Source organism: Chiroxiphia lanceolata, chromosome 5 (assembly GCF_009829145.1).
Source record: "Chiroxiphia lanceolata isolate bChiLan1 chromosome 5, bChiLan1.pri, whole genome shotgun sequence".
NCBI classification, from domain to species: Eukaryota; Metazoa; Chordata; class Aves; order Passeriformes; family Pipridae; genus Chiroxiphia; species Chiroxiphia lanceolata.
The window spans coordinates 4254314-4273067 of NC_045641.1; positions in this window are offsets into that span (position 1 = coordinate 4254314).

Here is an 18754-nt window from a genome sequence, read left to right on the forward strand (position 1 = left end):
GAGGCTCGTAGCTATGAGCCTTATTGATCGTGCCAGCACTACGGAAAAGATCCACTCTCATATCAAGAACTTGCTCATTTCTACCACTTACTAACAGCTTCCTTATTTATTTCAAGTATTTACAGGTTTTTCATTGACAGGAAAATGTCTCCTGGTTTGTTTAGCCTCTTTGAGCTGCTGTTGGGAAGGGAGGCTGGGGAAACTGAGGCAGGAGGAGCTGACATCTCACACACAGAAATGCAGTTCCAGGGAAAGGCTGTGGCAACAGAAATGGATGTAGAGCTCAGACACAGCACAGTGGTTCAGGCTTTCACTTAACAGTGGTGTTTCTGCCCAGCTCTGTGATGTCAAACAAGTAAATTCTCAATTTCCCTTCCCTTTAATACAGGAATCTCTGTAATGGCAGAACAAGAACCTCAGACTGACAGGGTATGACCAGGAGCCCACACCTTATAAAAAAGTGTAAATTAGGCATCACATCTGCATTTCACATCATTGCTGCAGCACCCTGATGGGGGATGAGAGCATTTGCTGCACGTTGAATGAATTCTGTACCAGAACATGCAAAATATTGGGTCGTTCTGTCTCTCCATGTGCCCTCCTTGCACAGTGGGCTCTAAAGCCAGTTCAGGCACTTCCACAGTTTCGGTACTGAACTGGATATATGAGCTGGTCAGTTGTGGCAGAAATGCTTCAGCACGTTCCCACAACAGCCCAAAAGCCTTTCCATGACACTCTGTGCTCAAGTTTCTCTGGTGAACATCTCTCCTTGCAAAAAACCCTAATCTTGCAATTACCCATTTGACCTCCTTCCTCCTTCCAGCCCCCATCCACCACTATCCCCAAAATAACAGTGAAGACTTAAAAGGTCACATGAGTAATTTTGAGGTTTTTTACAATACCAAGATGAAAATGATGCATTTGGAAGCATCTCTCTGAAGCTGACTATGAAACAGGTTTGAGGATGGCTTTTGCTCTTTTAATGGCTCCTTCAGTATTAAGGAGGAAGATTAAGAATGAAATGTCCCTAATTGCATATAAAGGCCCTGGCTTCCACAACAGACTAAATGTACATTGTATTCAGCTTAATCTCCATCTGCCCCTAAGAGCATAATTGATTTTTTATTTTAATTTGAAGAGGCTGACACTCTACTTCTTCCTTGCCAGGTTGCTAAGCACATTTAATAAGGATGCATATGAGTGGAGAAGTCTACAATATGCCATTAAAGGTAATAGGTAACATATTTAAGGTCATAATGAGCTCAGGACTAACTACCTCAGTCCAGGGATCGGGAGGGAAGGTGTATAAATACTTTCCTTACTAGAACTCTACTGAGCAAGACATGGCTGTGGGCTAATAAAGAAGAAAACAGAGGGGGTTTTCCCATGAAATGAATTTTCTGATCTCATTTCAGACCATGCCCCTTTGGTAGTTCATTGCTGTCTGCAGGTGACCCTGGCTTTAGTCTGGCTGACTTCTGACAAGTGACAGCCTCTGTGCCTGTTTCCCCACTTCTAAAATGGAGAGGAATAACACCCTGGCTTTATAAACTGCTTGAAGAATTCACTGCTGAAGAAGCCATATCCTGTACCTTATAACTGAGTATTCTGTACCTTATAACTGTACAACCCAGTGAGTCTTTTATTCCAAAGCAAATCCTGTCACCCCTCTCCCATTACACCCCTCATCCCCACACTCCAGAGATGCAGCTATGCAGGATCCACTCCCATCTGCGATAATGCAAAATCTCTGAAATATTCCTAAATCCACTCCTTTTTTTTTTGAAACATCATGTGCTCACAGGTCTTACCTGCACCACTGATACCACACAAGCCTAAGATACAATTTCTTGAAAGGAAAGATTTTAAAAACTAATATTCCATGCACAGATCACCCTCTGCAGCACAGTGATTTCTGCTCTCCTGGTTTCCCTCTTCCTCAGTCTTGGCAAAGATTTGCTGCTGGACTATTCTTTGAGGTGTGCAAAGTGTGGATGTCAATGAGGATGAGGAAGGTTAATGCCCCACTTTAGCTTTCAGCCCCTATAGATGGATTTATTTATTTTTTTTTTAATAAAAAATACTGAGTTAATGGTTGGAATCAATGATCTTAGAGGTCTTTTCCAACTGTAATGATTCCATGATTCTGTGATTCTATATCCCTCTTAAATGAGATGTTTTCTTACTCTCCTCTGAAGCTCGAGGACACAGCAGAACAGGTGACATCCACTGTGGGTCTCTGCACACAGTCAGCAGTTTGGGACTTCCCTTTCATTGTGCCCTGGAGCTCTTGATGGACTGTTTGGGAATCAAACCACATAAATTTAAACAAATACAGAAAAATATACCTGCAGCAAAAGCCTGATTGCTCTGCTGCTGTTTGGTTCCACTGGACACAGATGAATGAATAACCTTTGCTTCCCCCAAAATCTTGCCTTTAGGGAAGAAGCACCGTGCAGATGAGAAACTGAAACCTAGATGAATTAAAAGCCAGGTCCACAAACACACTTAAGAATTTAAATCCTTCTTTAATTTTCTATTGCAAACAACAGGGTTTAGGAATGTAGGAACACTTTTAAGTGACTTAAGAACACTTAACAAGCCCAAAAGGCTGCAACCAGCTGTGGATGTGACTCCAGGATCTCACCTTCTAGGAAAGCATCTTTGCTCAAGGCAAGTCCTCAAAGTCCTTAGCTTTGTTATGACATTGATAGCCTCCTCTCCACTTCTGGACTCTCAATAAGCCTGCCCAGGACATGTCTGGTTACATCCAGGCACCCCCAGGCTTGTATGGAGCCTTAGTAAGCTTTGGTCCCATTGCAGCTTCTGGTCTATTTGAAATTCACACCCACTCTGAATCCTGCAGAGAGACTCAGCTCCTACATCTGTCACAAAGTTGAAGCCAACCCCCCCAAAAAATTCAAGCTTGAAAAAAATTGCAGCTGCTGCCACATGTAGAGAGAGCAAAAATCCACAACACCCATCCCGGCTGCCCACAAATTCCTGTAAAGGGAATGAGATACAACTTCAGACCCAAAACCCAGGATTCTTTCCTGAGTATTCCCTCAGTGAAGAGTGACCTGGGTTTTGCTGGATCCCAGTGGGTACAATAAAGGCTGTACTCTTACATAATCCACATATAGACCCTGGAAGGATCATGGAGGGGGAAAAAAACTGGATTTTGACTGTGTGCAGACATCCTCACACAGAGCCCACAGTGCCATCTGAGTCAACCACTCCGATTTAGATGATGGCACTGATCTGATATCCTAAAACGCAGCATGGGACGTGGTCAGTGAGAGCTGAGGACATTTAATAAGACAGAGATTTTGTGCAGTTCAACCTAATTGCTACTTCCTTTTTGATTTTATAATCCACTGTAAATGTGAGGTATAAATGTAAAGCTTCTTGGCATGGTGTTTTGAGCAAAGAAGAGCTTTCAGTGCTCTGAAAGAAAGTTTTTGTCTAAAGGAACACAACTCTTTACACAGGACAAAGCACATTTTTGTTTGCTCAATGCAAACTTTTGCTTTTTTGTTCACATCCACAATTTCATAATGTAAAATGAGAGAAGGTTTTACCCTGACAAAACTTGTTAGTCCTCATCTCAATGTCCTTTAATTTGCCTCCTTACAAACAAAAGGATGTTGCACAGTCCTGTCAAGAGGAATTGATTGCTGACAAGCATTGGATTTAAAGTACTGTTTAGGTAAACAAATCATGATTAGAGTCAATTAATTGATTGTGTTACTGTCTGTGAAATATCCTATTTATCCAGGATCCACAAAAGGCAGCTCATTATCCATTAGCATAAACAAAGAGTGAAAAGTAGGAGCTGTGCCAAAGGTGGACTTCGGAAGAGATGCCAACAAGAAAGGGCCAGGGCAAATATTGTCTGTTGAAAAGCAACATCAGGGGTGAAAGCTCATGTGACAATGGCTTCTTAAACTGCAAGTGCAGCGTCACTGTCACTTAATTGGGATTTGTCAATGGATGTCAGCATCTCCATGTAGGTCAGGAGACGGATTCAAGTGTCTCAATGGAGATGTACAGTGCTGTTTGATTTGTCTTAGGGTGTCCCACCTGGCCTCCAGCTACTGCTCTGAAAGGGTGGGACATCTGACGTGTCTTCTGCCCTATCTCCTGGAAAGTCTTCTAGTTCAAGCCACCAAATCCCACCCCAAGTGTCCAAGTTCAAAGTCAATGGAGATCCAGCAGCCAGTTGGTCAGTGGGATCTGGAGAACCACAGAGCTGAGCAAATGCAGATACCAAACTTAGGGGTGAGCTGAACTGCTCTCAGGACTCGACTGGCTGCACTGACCAGGTATAAGGGGATAAACTGACACCTCAAATTGATTCTTCAGATTAATCTCACTCCTTAGACAGCTCAATAACACCTTCGAGAGCTTCTAGGGTACCCAAGACTGCATCCCAGAAGCAGGAATTGGGATTCTTTTCTGGGGAAATGTCAGTATTTTGGGGAAATTGCCATAATTTCCACACTCTGTTCCTGGAAGTGTTCAAGGCCAGATTCAATGGAGCTCTGAGCAACCTGGTCTAGTTGAAGGTGTCCCTGCTCATGGTACAGGTGTTGGAACTAGATGATCTTTAAGGTCCCTTCCAACTATAACTTTTATGTCCTTCAATCCCTATACAATGGTTTGTGCCCAGCCCTGTGATAGGACGGGAACAGTGATCCATGACCACAGATACAGATCCCAATCTGATCAATGTGACAGCACAGGACAGAGGACTTGTCTTCCTCCTCTGCTGAGTAACAACTGGTGTCATGGTAGGAAAGGAATTTAATTTTCCACATGACAAGCTTCAAAATACACTTGATTTTCAGCTCAAATTTTCAAAAAAATCAAGCCACTAAAAGTAGCTTTCCCAACATGGATGGGACTGTGCTTCCTGGCAGAACAGGCTCCAAAGGCTTTTCTCCAGCTTTGCTGTAGAAAAAAGGCAGAAAACTCAGCATGCAAAGTCACTCAAAGGCATTTGCACAGCAAAAGCAGCATTTTCAAAGGAGGCAGAGGAAACTCAGACCCAGTGGGAAAGGGTCAACATTTCCTTTGGACTGCTTGGAAAATCCTCCCTGTGTGAGCTCAGAGAGGTGGCTCCTGTCAGGGCAAACCATGTGATTATGGAACAATTTCCCAAAAGTGATTAGTGCCAGCGCTTGCAGGTTGGAGGCACAGAAAGGTGACTTTCCCACGTGACTGGTCACAGTCCAAGGATCCATCACCAGGCCATTCTGCCTCCCCATTTTTCATCTCACCAGGTAGTTTTAATGTTAATCTGCTTAAATACCTTTTTATAGCTGGTAGCTCGAGGCAAGTTGAGTTAAGAAACCTTTACAGCTGTACAGTCGTTTATAGGGCTGCTTTAAGACATGGCATATATTATGTATGAAGCTTTATAACAACCATCCATATCAGAGCTGATGGAGAACATGAAAGCAATACAGCACAGCTCCTTCCTACAGCACTTTGTTACAGGTGACAAGAGATAGGAGATGCAAGACTGAGTGAACCGGGAAGAGGAAATTATTTTCCTGAGAGACTTCTAAAGAATTTAATGATAAATAAGACTTTCAAAGCTACAGTGAAACAAAGGGCTCCTTTAATTAAAAAGAAATCTGATCCCATAAAATGTTTAAGGCTCATCTGGCTGAGCCAGGATATATTGAGTTAACTGCATCTGAAGTATTAATCCTCTTTGTAATTGGGGGAGAAAATCACTGCAGGGACCTGGATAAGAAACTCATCTCCCTCCAGGATAAATATCAAATATTGTATCTATGCTTGAGGCTTCCTAACTTCCATGTGTGAGTGTTCACTCCAGTCATGCCCTGTCAGAGAGCAAAGTAAAATGTCTCCCAGGACTAAAGCAGCCTGTGAAGAAGCCTGTGAAGTCCCTTGTTCTGGCCCTTCAGGTGAGAAGAGTCCCAAATCCAAACCACAGCCAAGAAGAAACCCTGGTCCCACAGATTCCAGTAGGGAGCAGAGATTCCCCACAGCATCACAACCCATATGGCAGAATAAAGCAGGTACTTATGAGCTGTGCTGCACTGGAGCCACACTGCTTTGAACATCTTTGAATTAAACCCTAAATGAGGGTGGTAACTAGGAAGAGTTTTCCTCCCGGAAGACAAATCAGAGTCTGCAAAACTACCTTAAATTCTCTGTTGCTGTCATCCTTCCCAAAGCATACAGAAGTTCAAATCATCCTGCCTCCTATTCCAAAGCAAAGCTCTCATCTCCCACCTCCATTTTTCAAGGCTGATTATAAACAGAAAGTCTTGCTCCTCCTGGAGTTTAATCCATTTAGCTTTCATGGCAAAGACAAGCACAGAAGTTGAGTTTCGCTCTTAGTGATTTCAGCCTCTTTTATTCTGGAGATCTCAAGAGCCAGCTCCTGTAAATAAAACCACTTTCTAGCACTAAACACTTCTCATTTACACACACAGAGCACCCGGGCCAGCTTTTCCAAGAAATCCATTTGTGTTTTCACTCCTTACCATGGCATAGTATGCACAAACTTGTATAAAGATGCTATAAGAAGTTCATGAGAAGGACACATGGTGTAATGAGACTAAATGAAAATATATGTAATGAAAGCTTGGAGAGAAAGCATTTGCACACTGGTTACGAAGAGCTAATGTCCACTTTAAGTGGTATCAAGAGCTGGAGCAATTGAAAGATAACAAGGAGAAAATGAGTAATGAATCAATTTTATTGTGTGCTGTTGAGCAGTCCTCACTGGAAGAGAGTGTATTGATAAAAGGGATGGATGGGAAGTGACAGCAGCAGGGACAAGCACTCCCACACTTTCTGAAGAACCAAATGATTTCTGGAATTATTTTTGCCTTAGCCAATAGGATCCTGCTGCAAAAAAAAAATGGGATGTTTTCTTGTGGAAATCAGTATAGACACAGCAAATGTGCACTCTATTTATGGAGAGTGAAAATACCAGTTTTACTGGAGAGACAAACTCATTTTGCATCTTTCTTGAGGGTTGAGATGCTGGCTTCCCCAGGAAAGGTGACCTGCCTGTGGGACTCATCTCTGCTGGCACAGCTCCCTCTTTCATGCATTATGTCCCTAAGCCACCACTCCCCATTTCACCTCTTTGGTTTGGTATGGGTTCCAAATTCACACTTGCCTCCATGGACTCACGGAATGGTTTGGGTTGGAAGGGACCTTAAAAATCATCCAGTTCCAACCCCCTGCCATGGACAGGGACACCTTCCACTAGACCAGCTCTCTCAGAGCCCCATCCAGCCTGGGCTTGAACCCTGCTGCAGACACACCTATCCAGAAACCATAAAGCTGCTGTAATACATTCCCTGTTGAAAACAGAGGAAAATGAGCCCACATGGACACTTCTTCCTGCTGCAGCAAGACTGATTCCTGTACCCAAGCTGGCTGGGGTGTCTTCACTCTAGGTTGAATGGTGGAGACCCATTTGGCAACTGTTTTCTTGCTGTTCCCCATGTTTCAGGTTTTTTTGTCTCTGTTTAATTCTTCATCAAAGCAGCATTTATGTCTGATTTCAGAAATTTGAGTCAGTTCTGAATCTCACTGACTAATGTTATTTCACCCCTGTGTTAACTTGCAAACACCTGTGATGGCAAGCAGATGTCTTCTGGCCTTTGGAAATCCCTGGGCATTCAGAGGTTTGTGTTTCAGTTGTAACATTCAGAAGTGAAGAGATGGGGAGGGCAAGAACATATGGCCTACATCAGCATTAACCCAACAGGTTAAAAAGCTACAGCAGCAGCTTTTTATTAGGGCAAGGCTGAAAGTAGAAAAAAAAACAGTAGAAGAAAGTAGAAACACTGTTTAGTGTGAGTCTGAAATAAGCACTGAATTAAAAATAATTTCTTATTGAATGGTACAAACCTATTCCTCCCAGGCAAAGAGGAAAAGTCTCAGGCTTGGGCCCTGGCCTTGAGCTATACCAAAAGCAAAGATCTCAGCAGAACTTGTGGGATAAGATGGCAAAAGTCACTAGGCATAGATCCCCTTGCAAAAACTTAACTTTCCTGCCTGTAGAATTACTATTCTGATGCAATGAGTAAAATTTAGGCCAGTTAAAACCTTGTTTTCAACTGCATGTAGCAGAGGAAGGTGTCTGTAAAACTTCCTCCCTTCACTGGTGCAACACTGTCAGAAAAACTTTCTGAGATCAGACCTTGTCTCAGACACATACAGTGGCTGGGGTCTGTAAATCACTCTGTAAGTCAATTTTCTAACACTTTTTGTTATAAAAAGAACTCTTTCTATATTATGTTCATAACATCATGGAATAATTTAGGTTGGAAAAGACCTCTAAGATCACTGAGTCCAACCATTAACCCAGCACCACCATGTTCAGCGCTAAACCATATCCCCAAGTGCCACATCCACACACTCCCAGGGATGGGGGCTCTACCACTTCCCTGGGCAGCCTGTCCCAATGCCTGAGCACCATTTCAGTGAAGGAATCAGGTCGGATGGGGCTCTGAGCAACCTGGTCTAGTGGAAGGCAGGGGGCTGGCAACTGGATGGTCTTTAAGGTCTCTTCCAAGCCACACCATTCTATGATTCTATGAGGCATCTTGTCTAAGCCATTCATCCAGGCTCTCCCTAAGGTCAGGAGGGTGATGAATTGCTCCCAGAAGAGGCTTCTCATTGACTGGAGGAAGCCCAAGAGAGTAGCTTAGATAGAGGAGGATTAGTTTGGATCCCCCGTGAGCGTCTTGCCCACTGCAGTTATGGAAAGCAAGAGCAGGGCTGTGGGGTGGGATGGATTTGTGTGATCATCTATAGCAGCTGCTGTCCTGCTCCTTCACGTATTTTTCTCTTCTCCTGCTAAAGAGGGAAATGGGATGCAGCTTCTCTGGGATACAGCTGCCAGGCATTTTGTACAGCTTTCTATCCACACTTTGGAATCAGAGACAGAAATACAGCCTGGTCTGAGAGCTGTGCTCATCTGGGCACTGGGGCTCCCCTGTAAATAGCTTTAAGGATCCTTCCAGATGCTAAATTCAGGCATGGGGTGAGGAAACACAGTTTGAGGAAGCCTAGAAAGCCAGCTCTGACTGCAGGGCTGCATCTCAGAGACCTTAAACTGCTCAAAAGCAACTTATCCAATGCACTGCAGTAACAGCCTCCCCTCCACAACCGAAGGAAATGGTGAGCTCATTATGTGTACAGGTTTATGCTGTAATATTTCTGCTTAAAAAGAAGTTATATGTTGGCTATTTTTGGCATGGATCCAGTGTTTGGGAGCTAAAACGTGAAAACACATCTCCAGTACATGGACTCTTTCAACTGACATTGTTTCATGTCAAAACTAAAAAAGTGGGATTCACAGATCTGATCTAATGCCAGCTGGATCCAGGAAAAAGATTGCCCTTGAATTCAAAACCACGGGACTAACCTAAGTAACCTCATCACTGTGTTCATTGCTTTGGAAAACCGCTGGATAGCACGATGAATAAAAAAATATTAACAGCAAAGTTATTGTTTTAAATACAATGCATATTTTAGAGCAAAGTGTTTTACTAACCACCACCAGATTTGAGGTTACCCACCACAGGAGAAATGAGCAATTCCCCCCTTGGTGTTTTCTTTGTGACTTTTGTTTCTTGCTTAAATACCTGAAGTCACTAGGAAGGGAGGATTAAACCCAAAATCGAGACCCCAGCAGATCTTCAAGAAGAACTGGCTTAGCTGATCAGTTCTTGTGCCTCCTCCAGCACAAACCCAGTGTTTGCATGTTGGATGATGAACTGGGCTGGGACTCACACTGTGTGGTTTCCTGGGTAGGATCCTAATGATGCCAAGGAAAGTAACTCAAGTCTCATTGCTTTAATTCCTCCTCCAGTAGGATCATTATGGGCTTCTTGCATAGCTACCAATGACTTGGCAGCTTCCACACTTGACTCTTATCCTGAAGAAAGTGTGTGTTTTTCTCATCAGACACCAAGAGAGTAAAAACCAACAGTTTTAAGACAGCTGGTGGTTTATTTTAGCAATCCCTGGGAAGAAACACTGTAGGTAGCACAGAGGCAGATTTTACCGAGGTTTCTAGGCTGAAGTCAGGCTTCTTCCTGAACCTTAAGAAGGCTTGTTTGCTGCAGTACTTGTTGCATCATTTCTAATCTAAACACTATTAACACCCCTTTTCCTGCATACCTAGGTATTTTTCCAGAAGGAAACACCCCCATTAATCCAAGTGAAACTTAGCCAAAGGGTCAAGTCCTCTTCTGAAAGCTTTTTGGTATCTCTAAGGTAACATCATGCTCCTGTGTAGTTCTGCACCTCAGATTGCACAGTAAATGCAAAACAGAGTCCTGGAGCAGGTTATTGGCTTAAGGTTGGGGAGCATATGCTGATTCAGAAACATCCCAGGAGAGGTAACTCAGGTCTCCTTCAGGATGACTGTTTGCAGCCTGAATCGAAATAATATCTCTGCTGCAGCTGTAAAAAATGTATTAAAGAAAGTAGAAATGATCTCTTAGCTATAACATTTATAAAACATCAAGGATGGCTTGTGAAGGAACCTGGGGTTTTCAAGTGCTAATGGAGAAAGGCTTGGGAGCAGTGAACATTCACCAGGTCTTGACGAATTAGCATTTTATTTCAAGGCTTTCTATGAGCAATAGAACTCAGGGGAAAACAATCAAGGTCCTCTCTGGTTCGTGCTACATGAATTTTGTGAATATTTAACATTTCTCCAATTGGGTAGGTCTCCGTTTCCTAACTGATCTTTTCGCATAAATAGTTACCCAGGCTGTCAGACTCTGACATCCAGCTAAAGATCTGAAAGGATTCATCCAAACCCACGGCCCCGCAGAGAAAAAGGCTTCCTTTTCCCTGAGGCAATCTCAGGTCTGCCACAGAGACACAAGAGCTGTAAAGAACAAAACTGTATTTGATTGGATTTTTTCTCTTCAGCAGCCTTTTTTTTTTCCTGAGGAGGAGTCTGATTCCCTTGAAGTGGAAGGGTGTTCTGAGAAGTAAGATCTTAAAAAACGTAGGGTTAGGACACTACTTGTCTGTCCAATAAACAATGATGCATCACAGGGACAGGCTGCAGATACAGGCTGGCAAAATGAAGCATGGCAGCCCAGAAAATGCAGTCCATGGAGAATTTAGGAGATCAACTCATCCATCCTCCCACCTCAGGCAGGGATTATCCATCTGTCCCCGAGAGAAGACTATTTGTTGGTCTCGATTAACAGTTGGACTTGATGGTCTTAGAGGTCTTTTCCAACATAAACAATTCTATAATTCTAAAAAGATGGATGATCTTAAAATCCTCCAGTGGCAGAATTTCTCCCTCTACCCCCAACAACTTATTGCATCTGTTAACTAGCCTTAGTCCTGGAAAAGGTGTCCTGATGCCAACTTAAATACTCCCTGATGCAGTGCAGATCTAGGGCACTCTGCCCAGGTCTCAGTGGCCATAAATTCAACCATCATCTTAAGCTTGAAGGAACTTGTATCTGTCCATCCCATTATTAAAAAAAATGAGGCCCAAACATCCATGTGAATGCAGTATGATCCCAAAATTCATCTCCACGCCCGGAGGCAAAGAGAGCAAGCTGAAAGTGTGCTGCAATTTTTCTTTTACAGTTTGAGAAGAATGTTCAATTTTCAAGAAATTGAATCTGAAAAGCAAATTTTGAGCCTTTCAAGCAGTTCTATTCTTATCCAAATAGTCACAAACCTGAGGATCATCTTGCCACCACAAGCTCATTTCAGGTCTAAAACTCTTGCACCTCACCCATGAGGGAACACTGATCTCAGATTATGCTTCCTGGCATTGCAGTATTACAAATAATAACTAAATGTTCTACCAAAATGAGACTACTCAGGTGATCTAGAGCTGCCTCTGGGTATGTTTAGATGCTTGTACCCCAGTTAGACACCCCATCTGGCTTTCTCCTGTCATCTGTCGGGGAACAGATATAGAGGATACTTCTTTTTGGTGGCAAAGCTGATTTAAGAAACCCCTGCCTCTTGCCCCAGCACTGCACTGTGAATTTATGAACCCTCATAAATTGTACCAGCTTAAACTTTTTAGGAGTTGCCCTATACACAAGATCAGCAAAGGGATCTGAGTCAAAAGGGCACCAAATCCTGTTGGTAGTTGCAGAGCTTCCCTTCCAGGCCAGCTCCAAGCTGCTGAAATACAGAAGAAAATCAGGCCAAGGAAAGCATCTGCTCTGGTGGTTCAAGTAAACTCATCTCAGTTGCAACTCTGATGGGCTAAATGTGATTGATGGGCTACAAGGTGTCCTCAAAATGTGAGTCATAGAACCATAGAATGGTTTGGGTTAGAAGAGACCTTAAAGATCATCTAGTTCCAACACCCCGGCCATGCAGAGTGAGTGGGATGTGTTCAAAGAGCTGGTTTGCGCAGCTGAGATGTTCTGAATGAGAGGAGGGGAAAAGGGAAGCTGAAACCTGCCTCCTTCTGCCTTTCAACACAGCTGGGCACGGACCTGAAAGCCACTGTCACCTGCCCCTCTGGCTTACACAGCCAGGGTGGGAGGGGCAAGTGATGTTTGAGCCTCAGCTCCAAGCCAAGCACAGCCAGCCAACAGTGCCACAGGCCCTGTAAAGTGGGAAAATATTCCCACTCCTTCAGAGTGAGACATTGAACATCTCATAATAACACAGCTAAAGCACTTATTGAAAATAGAAAAGGATTACCTGGACAATTACTCCTTGGAGTATTCTGCAATACAAAGTCCTGACTGATACAAAAATTGGTGTTGACTTCTTGCTTATGAATATAATCTGGAACTGACTGTCAAATGTGCCAGGCCTTGTAAAAATGGGTAATTCAGCAAGAATAAGGTCTAGCTACTATTCAATCAGCAGGGATCATTGCTGCTGGCAGCATGAATAAAGTCTGTTCCAAGTATCAGTTAAAGAACTTGTCTCAAGAGATCTTGTTTTCAGGAGCAATTTCTTCATCATTAGATGAGAAATAAAACCAGATGAATTATTTACATGAGCATCAGCCTGGAGAGGGCAGTTTCATGTGTCCCCCCCTCCAGCTTAGCACAATAACCACCTGCAGACCTGCCACTGCCCTCTCCTCATCCCCACCATCATGCTGGGGGCCCTGGGGGTACAAAACCCCTGAGTGTTTTTGAGGCATGTGAGTTGAAGAAAACAATGTCGTGTTGCTATTAAAAAAAAAAAAAAAAAAAAAAAGATATTCATGTTTTTGTGACTTTTTTTTTTTTTTCTGACATGGGCTGTGTCTGAACTTCCTGCAGCTGGAACAGACTTACTTCATCTCAGAGCTGCCCAGGATGGGTCAGGGGAAGATGTCCTGTAGGAGGCTATTTCTCTACATAGGCTATGAAAGCAGCCAAGACATATCTCAAAAGGGGACACCTAGAGCCAGGTGAGGTGGATCCCACCCAAGATTAGCTTGTACAGAGATTGGATTTTTCGTCCTATGATTGTACCAGGACTGCACCAAGGGCATCCAAGGCTGTGGCTGATCCCGAGCCAGCAGCTTTTCACAGCTAAGTGCCCTTGAAGTGAGGAAGCCTTGAAAAACATGTCCTCCCCCAGGGGAGGTCTATTTTGAAATCAGAGCCCAGCCATAGCACAGGCTGCTCAGTGTAAGCAGGTACCTGTGTTGCATGTCACACATCCCAGCTGGATGCACATGGGAAAGGGTTGATGTGCAGACAGTTGTCATTGCAATGGGCTGGACAATTCCCAGTGCTCCAAAACACTTTTTTTTTTTTTTTTTGGTGACAAAAACTGATTTGTGTTTTTGAGGCAGAACAATTATAATGACTTTAATAACTTTTTATAACTGTACTGGAACAGTTTTGCCACAAACCCTGTTCCTCCTATCACACCTGCAGGTTTTTCTGGGACAAAAAATATCCCATTTCCCTTGTAATTCCTGTTTTCTCAAATACATGTCATTCTTCTTGCCTTTCTCCAGATTCCAGCATTTATACATCTTTGGGCAATACCCAAACAGGGCTGAACCCAGCAACTACTCCAAATTTTCTGTAAAACACTCCAGATCACATCCCAGAGCAAGATATGCTTCATTGCAACACCATTTTCCCCATCAACTAACATTTTGCCAGCAGTCCTTTTACATCTTCTGATTCTCTTTCCAGTCAGATATGCCACTTTCTGCCTCCCTTCTTCCCTACCACTCATTGCATCTCCTTCTGTTGACTTTGGAAACCTTCAGTTTAATTAAATAACTTCTAATTCTCATGAATGTTTGCAGACTCCTTTATCTTGATATCCCTGATCATCACCTAAGGGGTAATTTAACTCACCTAACTTCAGATGCCACTGAACTGCTCCTGATGCAGCAGCAAACAGCTTTTGGAGCAGCTGGTGGGGGTTTGTCTGGAGGTGGTGTTCCTGCAGAACTCGTGGGAGCTGTATATTCCCTTGTTATTTACTGGGGCAGCCAGACAAACCTTCTCCAATTCAAAATACATCCACTCATCCTCTCAGAGTAGAATATAAAATTCTCTTGATGTGATTTATTCTTGTCAAATTCACATTGGCTGTGTTTTATTACCTTATTATCCTCTAGGTGCTTATAAATTGATAGTTTGATAATTTTTAACAGTAGCTTCCTGGCTACCAGAATACTGTTGGGTCTCTGATTCCCTGTACTCTCATTCCTCTCCTTCTCACACCCAGGCACAGTGTTTGCCCTTCTCCAGTCCTCCTGTGACAATTCCTGAGGTACCAGGCTTTACCCTTCCCACTTCACAGCTATTCTTGCTTAGGTTCCTTCAGGCCCTTAAAATACATCAGTCTTGATTCTCTCACCTTTTAACCTGTTCTTGCCCTGCACTATCTCTGCTCCTTTAAAGTTAATTTCACTTGTTAATCCTTTTCTGAAGGGTGAAAAAAAGAAAGAGTAGGTATTCTGTGGTTTCCATTATTTGGTTTTCCATTCTATTTTAGATGGTGGAATATTATATTAGTCATATTATATTATATTGTAGAGTATTATTCTTATAGAAAATTCATGGACTTAATCCATCCTTCATTTTCCTCTTGCTTTCATGAACAGCCTGGATTGGTTTTTACATCTATTACTGCTTAAAATCAATTTGACATCTTGGCTTTTCTGATTTTGGGCTTATGCACATGGACTAATATTTAAACTAATTTTTCTTAGGAATTTTTTTATTTTAATGATTCCTTTATTAAATTCCACTTCTTCCATAAGTGCTTACTTGGGCTTGTTTTTCTTATTTTGCTGGGTGTTTTTCAAACCACAGAAATATAGTATGGTTTGGGTTGGAAGAGATCCTGGAGATCATCTAGTTCCAACCCCCCCTGCCATGGGCAGGGACACCTTCCACTAGCCCAGGTTGCTCCAAGCCCCATCCAACCTGGCCTTCAGCACTTCCAGGGATGGGGCACCCACAGCTTCTCTGGGCAACCTGTGCCAGGGCATCACCACCCTCACAGGAAAAAATTATTTCCTAATATCCAATTTAATCCTGCTCTCTGTCAATTTGAAACCATTCCCCCTTGCCCTGTCACTCCAGGCCCTTGTCCCAAGTCCCTCTCCAGCTCTCTTGGAGCCCCTTTAGGCCCTGGAAGGGGCTCTCAGGTCTCCCCAGAGCCTTCTCTTCTCCAGGTTGAACAACCTGCCCTCGCGGAGCTTGGGGGGCCTTACTCTGAACACACGAGGGAGCACATTCACTCTATGAACTTTTCCTACTTGGAAAACAGCTTTGCATCAACACAGGCTAAAATCTACAGCCCCAGAGGAAAATTTCCCTGAGGAAAATAATTCGGTGAGCTGTGTCAGGTGGGGGTACTGATGAAGAATGTGGGTTCAGCTGCCTGTGTGGCTGCAGTTCACTCTGTTCACAAGCACTTTGGGCAGACACCCACTTCTGAATACTTTTTATACTGGATGTAAACTGGATCCAGTGCCTCTCTGTGTACCTGAGAAGAGACTGAAAACCCTGGGAAAAAAACCAAAAAACCAAAAAAACAGGGAGCCAGTTGTGGGGCATCTTAATTGCCAAATTAATACAGAAGAATTTAGTGGCCAGAGCTCCCAGACTCCACCTCGGATACAGCTGAGCCTTAAGGACTTTTTTCATGGGTTCAGAAAATCCAAATATTTTGAAGTGCAAATCATGCTTTTGATAAAGCAAAGCTGTGGTTTCATGGGACAGTGTGGAGCAGGATATCTCCCTCTTCCTGCATGGAGGGGTGAAATCAAGCGGGTTCTGTTTATTGCCCTCTTACAGCCTGAGTGTTTTCACACATGTGAGGCTCTGTAAACCTATCAGCACCTGGAAATAAGGCTTCAGATAACTTTGTCCTGCTGATAAAACAGCTGGGAGGAGTCACCATTAATTGAGCTGGAAGAAAGGGGAGGGGGACCACTGGCTCAGAGGGAACCTTTGGAAAACTGTTCTTTTGGGCAAGTCTCGGATGCATCATAGCATCTCTTAGAGATAATTTGCTGGTTATTCATAGAAACTGAAATTTTGTTTAAAAAGTATCAGTCTTTTTTAAATGTCCTTTTTTTTCACCTTTATTTTCACCAATTGCTGTGCTGTTCCTGGGAAATAGAGTCCAAGGCAGTTCCCAAGAGAAAAATTATCATCCAGCAATTCTTGAAAATGGTTCTTTAGCAGCAGCCTAGGAAATCTGAGAAAATGCAAAAAGTTAGAGCCTGAGTAAATCTGTGTTAAGATGTGTATTTGCTTAATAGATGCTTCCACATACAGTGTGTTCAACTGGCTTATATAAGAGTATCAACTTTAATATTTGATTTAGAGTTTAATATAAAGGCAACTGAGTGCAAAACACAATCAGATTTACTAACTCAGGGGAATGAACCTTTTTATGAAACTAACAATTACACATATAAAATCAGCTGAAAATGAGTTAGTGAGATGAAACTTCCACCTTCCTGACTGAACTCGTGATTAAACCGTGATTAAAGTCAGTGAGCTAAATGAACATCTATCAACCCAAAATTCAATTCACACTTGAAAAAAAAAAAAAGGGAGGGACTGTTTTTCATGAAGGTTATTTCAGTGATGTGGAGTCGGCACATTGGTACCAGGGGATGTGTTGGCTCAGTTGAGGGACTGGGGAAATTCAGTGCAGGCACCTGGAGAAGGAACAAGCCTGGCACTAATGACCAACCCAGGACAGGAGATTCCTAAGCTCATGTATAGCACAATTCCCTCCTGTGTTGTAAACTGGACCTACTTGGGAAGCAGGCCAGCTCCCATGATTTTCTTGTCTCATTTACCACTGTTTTTAAGGCCATTGCTCAGAGTCATGCTATGATGAGATTTGCAGCCTCTTTGGTTTTGTAACTAAAGACAAACTCCCACCCTTCAAAATCAGCGAAGAAAACTCCAGTGCATGACCTCAGTGCTCCCTAAAATGGCCTCAGGTACATTGTAAAGAGAGAAAAAATGAAACCTGTCCTCTGGGGAGGGAGCTGTAAAGAGGGGTAGGAGCCACAACACACAGAATAGAAAAAAACCCCCAGGTTTAAGGCTGCAGTTTGAGAACCTGACCCCATCAGCAGACCCAAAATCCCACTGGGACTCCCCCAAACTCAGCATTCAAAACCCTACTGGGACCCTCTCCAGTCTGGTGACCCAAACCTCACCAGGACCTCTGTTCCTCAAATCCACTGTGACTTCCCAAACCCAACACACTCATCCCTGCCAGAACTCCTCAACTTGACACCCCAATCTTGACCATGATCCTCATCGACCCTCCCCAGCCAAGCATTCCAAACCTTGCCAGGACCTCTCCAGCCAGGGCAACCCAAACCCTGCTGGGACTTGGCCATCTTGGCACCCAAAACACTTCTGGGACTCCCTCAGCCCAGAATCTCAAACCCCGTCAGGATCCCTATCCACCCTTCTCTATCCAACACTCCTTTCCTCATCAGGACTTCTTTAACCCAGCACTCTAAACCTCAGCACAATTTCCCCAACCCAGCACCCCAGTCCCCAACAGAACCCCCATCCCCATCTCCATCTCTGTCCTCATTCTCATTCACATTCACAACTCTGTCCCCCTCTACATCCCTGTCTTTGCCTCCATTTCCATTCTGATTCCCACCTTCATCTCCATCCCATCTCCAACCTCATCTACATCCACATCCACATCCCCACCCTTATCCTAATGCCCATCCCCATCCCTGTTTCCATCTCCATCTCTGTCCCCATCCTCATCCTTATCCCATCCCCATGCCTGTCTGTCTCCATCTCTGTCCCCCCTGCAACCCCATCTCCAACTCCTTTCATGTCCGTATCCCTATTCTCATCTTCAACCCCATTCCTGCCTCCATCCCCATCTCTTTCTCCATCCTCATGCCCATCCCTGTGTCTGTCTTCATCTGTCCCCACTGCATCCTCATCTCCAGTCCTTCCACATATCCATCCTTATCCCCATCTTGATACCTGTTCCCGTCTTCATCCCCAACCCCATCTCCATCTGTCTTCTTCTCCATCCTCACCTCCATCCCTGGCTCCATCCCCGGCTCCATCCCCGGCTCCATCCCCGGCTCCATCCCCGGCTCCATCTCCGTCTCCGTCTCCGTCTCCATCTCCGTCTCCATCTCCATCCCCATTGCATCCCCATCTCCAACCCCCTCAACATCCCCATCCTTATCCCTGTCTTCATGCCTGTTCCCATCTCCAACCCCATCCTCATCCCCGTCCCCCTCTCCAACTCCGTT